We start from the raw sequence: 6,849 nt of genomic DNA on the forward strand, positions 1-6,849 counted from the left end.
ACGATTGCTTACAGTTACCTTGTAGGGCACTGCGAGGTTGGGTGACCAGGGTCATCTGGGACTGCCTCCTGGAGGAATTCAGGTGTGTGAAGGCTACCTGTGTCCTGTGTAACTTCATGAGGATGGACACGAGGACCAGGAGGGGATCTGCAGCTCACCGTCGTGTGCCAGAGGAGGAGTCTGCTGCTCTGCAGGATGTTTCAAGGATGGGGTCCAACAACGCAGCAAGAGAGGCAATCCGTGTGCATGAGATCTTCACCTCCTACTTCTTCAAAGAGGGTGTTGTTCCCTGGCAACACCACAGACTACACTATGCACAACCAAAGGCTCTTTTAAGAGCCATTCACATTGCAATAAGAGTATTCTTCCATTTACTGAGCTATGTCAACTGCAGTTATTCAGTTCACAGTTTATCTCCCTTTGATTTCTACTTCTCAGTTGAGGGTGCTGTGTAGGTAAGGGTGTGATGTCTGTGCAAAAACAAAACAGGCTATTTTAAATCACCCATATTGAAAAAATGTAGAACAATTAGACACCCTATAACCCACACCTACACACTCATGAATCAATCTGATTGATGGATTGTGTTGTGCAGTAAACAGGCTCAGGTGTATAACTGTGGATCCTTCCACCTTCAAAGAATAGGCAAGAGGGCCAACCATGGAGAATAGTAAGACACTTCATTATTTCTATAACTACACTGTATTGTTTGTCCTTGTGGGTCCGTTCATGTTTTTCAGCATAAAGTACTCTGCAGCCACATAGTGTGGTGTGGACACCAGGTGAGGCCACACACAGATTCCTGTTGAACACTGTCGCTTTAACTACCTTATTTTCTCAATAACAGTCTCTCTCCTTCACTTCATCCCTCTCTCCTCTTCTCCCTAAATCCTCTAGGTTATATCAGCTGTGTCTGTGAACCCCTCCTGCATCTGAACTGGCTACATAGAGGGCACAGCATGAACAGAGGTGAGAGGTCACTTGGTCAGGTCAACAGGAAGTATTATTAAAGAGATGCTTTACATTGAAATACAGATAGAGATGCAGTAGTCCCAGAGTTAATGATCCCAGGTCAGTTTATATTATACAGGAAGTATTATTAAAGAGATGCTTTACATTGAAATACAGATAGAGATGCAGTAGTCCCAGAGTTAATGATCCCAGGTCAGTTTATATTATACAGGAAGTATTATTAAAGAGATGCTTTACATTGAAATACAGATAGAGATGCAGTAGTCCCAGAGTTAATGATCCCAGGTCAGTTTATATTATACAGGAAGTATTATTCAAGAGATGCTTTACATTGAAATACAGATAGAGATGCAGTAGTCCCAGAGTTAATGATCCCAGGTCAGTTTATATTATACAGGAAGTATTATTAAAGAGATGCTTTACATTGAAATACAGATAGAGATGCAGTAGTCCCAGAGTTAATGATCCCAGGTCAGTTTATATTATACAGGAAGTATTATTAAAGAGATGCTTTACATTGAAATACAGACAGAGATGCAGTAGTCCCAGAGTTAATGATCCCAGGTCAGTTTATATTATACAGGAAGTATTATTAAAGAGATGCTTTACATTGAAATACAGATAGAGATGCAGTAGTCCCAGAGTTAATGATCCAAGGTCAGTTTATATTATACAGGAAGTATTATTAAAGAGATGCTTTACATTGAAATACAGACAGAGATGCAGTAGTCCCAGAGTTAATGATCCCAGGTCAGTTTATATTATACAGGAAGTATTATTAAAGAGATGCTTTACATTGAAATACAGATATAGATGCAGTAGTCCCAGAGTTAATGATCCAAGGTCAGTTTATATTATACAGGAAGTATTATTAAAGAGATGCTTTACATTGAAATACAGATAGAGATGCAGTAGTCCCAGAGTTAATGATCCCAGGTCAGTTTATATTATACAGGAAGTATTATTAAAGAGATGCTTTACATTGAAATACAGACAGAGATGCAGTAGTCCCAGAGTTAATGATCCCAGGTCAGTTTATATTATACAGGAAGTATTATTAAAGAGATGCTTTACATTGAAATACAGATAGAGATGCAGTAGTCCCAGAGTTAATGATCCAAGGTCAGTTTTGTATTTCACCTCCTGATGACTAACAATGTTAGAATAAAAAATAAAAACACAAGCTTTAAACATGCTCTCTCTCTCCATCTGTCTCTCGTCTGCAGGTATGTTTTGATGTGAGAGGATGCCAACCCCCAGTCCCATCATCGCCACCTCACCTGCTTTTAAGAACCTTTGTGCCGACGAGAGACACTTATGTGATTGTGATGAACTGAGAGAATATTTATGTAGCACTGTGATTCATTAATCATGTGCTGCCTTCCCTGCTCCTATGTGCTTACCTCTTTCCCTTTCTGTCTTTTACACCATATGACTGAAAAAGGATCTCAAAGACATTCATACCTAAACTGCACCTTTATTTGCCAAGGTAGAGTACATGATCAGTGAATATATTAAATGTACAGGCTACAATGTGGGGATCTCATGCATGGTAATAACTACATGTATATATGACTTGCATCCTTGGTACAACATGATATTATATTCTACTCAATCCATAGGCTTCATTAATGTCATTCAGGCTGTTTTGAAGTTGATACAACTGGCTATGATAGCTGAGGTTCATAGGTTCTGAACTAATATGTATAGCAAACGTTTGGGTCCATACACAGATCGGCTAGATAGCTAGCTACACATCCATAGGCATACAGGTATTATAATCATCCACTGCACAATAAGCAAGAACATAGCTAGCTACGTTATTTCATCTATCTGCATGGCAAATATCAGCAAGGCAAGCTTACACAATTGTACATTCAATTTGCAGTAAATTCTTCAGCTAACTAGATTCTATACATTCACTGTTTCACAAAACGACAGCCTGGTATGCTGGTTGTTTCAGGAGTCCCTAAAACAACCAGAATGACAATTTCATACTCATGTCACAACACCCATAAAGCTAGCCCAGCTAGCTGGCTAATGTTAGCTAGTCAGCTGGCTGGCTAATGTTAGCTAGTCAGCTGGCTGGCTAATGTTAGCTAGTCAGCTAGCTGGTTAATGTTAGCTAGTCAGCTAGCTGGTTAATGTTAGCTAGTCAGCTAGCTGGTTAATGTTAGCTAGTCAGCTAGCTGGTTAATGTTAGCTAGTCAGCTAGCTGGTTAATGTTAGCTAGTCAGCTAGCTGGCTAATGTTAGCTAGTCAGCTAGCTGGTTAATGTTAGTTAGTCAGCTAGTTGGTTAATGTTAGCTAGTCAGCTAGTTGGCTAATGTTAGCTAGTCAGCTAGCTTGCTAAATCGCGATTTTCGAAAATGAACTTTACGATTAAAAAATGCATAATCGTTTGTCTCTACATTAACTAACATTCCTGTCAACTGTACATGTTTTTGCATGATTCGTTATGACGTTATAATCCCTTACATTTGCTTCCATCCTAGTATATCTGTCCGCCATCTTTGATCCAGTTCAGTTCTATGTAGGGGTACCCCTCTCTCCTAGTATTTTTGTCCGCCATCTTTGATCCAGTTCAGTTCTGTGTAGGGGTACCCCTCTCTCCTAGTATTTCTGTCCTCCATCTTTGATCCAGTTCAGTTCTGTGTAGAGGTACCCCTCTCTCCTAGTATTTCTGAAGAAAGTTTAACAGTCACTAGTGCAGCAGCAGCCTCCCCCGGTCCTAGGAGTTTAAGATGCGATGGAACGGTTGACGAAAAAAAAAAAATCACAGAAAAAATATATTGACTGATATTGATTTATTTAGGGGGGGGGCTAATGAATATTTTAGGACCAGCGATGTTCCCTATTCCTACCCTTTAACTTTTTGTCTGACAAAATAAACATTTTACTCAACTGCGTTACCCACTCCAGTCAGCAGATGGCGGTCTGGGAATTTAAGGTAATTTAACGCAATGCTGTTGTGTGACGTATAATCTAGTGGACGGAACTCTTCTTTCAACAGCAACAACAGTTAGTCAGCTGCCTCGGTAGCTTCCTAGACAAAACAGCCGAACCAATTAAGCTCTTTAGACGCTTTAGTGTATATTAGCCACTGTGTTTAAAACCCACTACTGTCGTCTAGTTAGTTATCAGATTTAATTTCATATTTACGGTGTTGTTGTTATTAGTCAGCTAGCGGGCTGGTTAAGTTAGCATTAGCCTAGCTAGCTAACATCTCCGACCATGCGGTTACTGAGCTACTCTCCTGCTGCTAAAGAAGAGAACATCACAGTAAAACAAGAAGTAGAGGGTGAGGCCGTTACTGTGAAAGAAGAAAAAGACGCGTTCAGAGTGAAAGAGGAGGAGGATGTTACAGTTAAAGAAGAGGAGGATGCAGTTTATGGAGTGAAAGAGGAGGAGGGGGAGATGACTGTTACATTGATAAAGGAGGAGGAAGAAGAGGAGGAAACTGGATATCTGGGCTCGGTTTCCCAAACACATCTTAAGGCGTCCAATGGTTCTAACGGTGAACTTAGCCATAAGATGGTTTTGAGAAACCGTTCCCTGATTAGCAATAGTAAGTACTGTCTTAAATACGGAGGCACAAACTCTGCAGTTGTTGAACTGATGTTTGGTGTTAAAGCGGAAATATGCAATAGCTACATCCATATTGTGACTTTTATATTAGTTATTTATAGCCTTTGATTCTTGAAGAATATAACACATGCCTCATGAGCTTAGTTCAACTGTTGTACCCCATCAGAACCCCAAATAAGCTTTTTTTACTCCAATGTTTAGAAACAATGTAAATCAACACTGTATAGCCTCAACATGGTTAAAACTATAATGTTGATATCATGGATGATCAGTCCTTGCATCCATAGGTCTGTCTATGAATTTGAACCCAACCCCCTAATCATCTTATAACCAAAACAGTGGTGGAATGACTGCTCTGTTATTGTATGAACTGCAGATTGCTGGGTTGTGTGGGTTTTTTCAACAGTAACAAAATGGCTGCCCAGAGGCTTGGTTTGGTAAACAGCTGAGGGATGGGGGAAGGAGGAGTGTAACCACTCAGATTTATTCATCCATGATGTCATAATGATAGTTTAACCAGGTTTCTAGGATATATAATATATTCTAGAATTCATCCATGACTTAAATGTAAATGTAAATAATGATAGTTTAACCAGGTTTCTAGGCTATATAGTATATTCTAGAATTCATCAATGATGTCATAATGATAGTTTAACCAGGTTTCTAGGCTATATAGTATATTCTGGAATTCATCCATGATGTCATAATGGTAGTTTAACCAGGTTTCTAGGATATATAGTATATTCTATAACTGCCAGTGTAGATTTCCTGTGGAGGCAAATTATTAGAGCTGTTGATAAGTCATTGTATAATATTCAGCCAATTGTTTTTCATGCCATTACATTAAAGGCAAGACATACCTAGATTCAATTACATTCATGAATTGGTTTGAAACCTTTGTTTTAAACCCGTCGCAAAATTGGTGCCTTGCCGGATTTGTAAAAAATGGTTTGTCATGAAACTCTATTTTTTAAATGTTTTTAAATGTAACCTTTATTTAACTAGGCAAGTCAGTTAAGAACAAATTCTTATTTACAATGACTGCCTACCCCGGACAACGCTGGGCCAATTGTGCGCCGCCCTATGGGACTCCAAATCACGGCCGGTTGTGATACAGCCTGGATTTGAACCAGGGTGTCTGTAGTGAAGCCTCCAGCACTGAGATGCAGTGTCCGCTGCGCCACTTAGGAGCCCCAACATCATGTTCTAGTGCTGTCCCCAACTAAAATACATCTTGGTCAACCATGAGTCATCTGTTCTTTCTACAAATCGCCCCATGTGTTTTTATAAAATCAACTATATGTTCTGAACTTGTCTGATGCTTTAAGCATGCTATTTGATTAAATAAATAAGACACAAACGACGAGGGAGCCAGTTATCAATATAACATGACCAGAGGTAGCCGGTCGTCACCGTAGCCTGACCAGAGGGAGCCAGTCGTCACGTAACCTGACCGGAGGGAGCCAGTCGTCAACGTAACCTGACCGGAGGGAGCCAGTCGTCAACGTAACCTGACCGGAGGGAGCCGACCAGTTCTGAAAGCCTTGAGCCTCATCCTACTCCTCTGGTGATGTAGAGGTTATCCCAGGCCCTGTGTGTCCCCAGGCGCTCTCATTTGTAGACTTCTGTAACCGTAAAAGCCTTAGTTTCATGCATGTTAACATCAGAAGCCTCCTCCCTAAGTTTGTTTTACTCACTGCTTTAGCAGACTCCGCCAACCTTGATGTCCTTGCCATGTCTGAATCCTGGTTTAGGAAGATAACCAAAAATTCTGAAATTTCCATCCCCAACTACAACATTTTCCATCAAAATGAGAGGAGTTGCAATCTACTGCAGAGATGGCCTGCAAAGTTCTATCATACTTTCCAGGTCTAAGCCCAAACAGTTCGAGCTTCTAATTTAAAAAATGAATCTCTCCAGAAATAAGTCTCTCACTGTTGCCGCCTGTTATAGACCCCCCCTCAGCTCCCAGCAGTGCCCTGGACACCATATGTGAATTGATTGGCCCCCATCTATCTTCAGAGTTCATTCTGTTAGGTGACCGAAACTGGGATATGCTTAACCTCTCTAGGGGGTGTGGGACGTTGCCGTCCCACATGGCCAACATCCAGTGAAATTGCAGAGCGCCAAATTCAAAAACAGAAATACTCATTATAAGAATTCATAAAACATACAAGTGTTATACATCGGTTTAAAGATTAACTTCTTGTTAATCAAACCACTGTGTCAGATTTCGAAAAGGCTTTACCGTGAAAGCATACCATACGGTTATCTGAGAACAGCGCCCAG

This window comes from Salmo trutta, unplaced genomic scaffold, assembly GCF_901001165.1.
Source record: "Salmo trutta unplaced genomic scaffold, fSalTru1.1, whole genome shotgun sequence".
NCBI lineage: Eukaryota > Metazoa > Chordata > Actinopteri > Salmoniformes > Salmonidae > Salmo > Salmo trutta.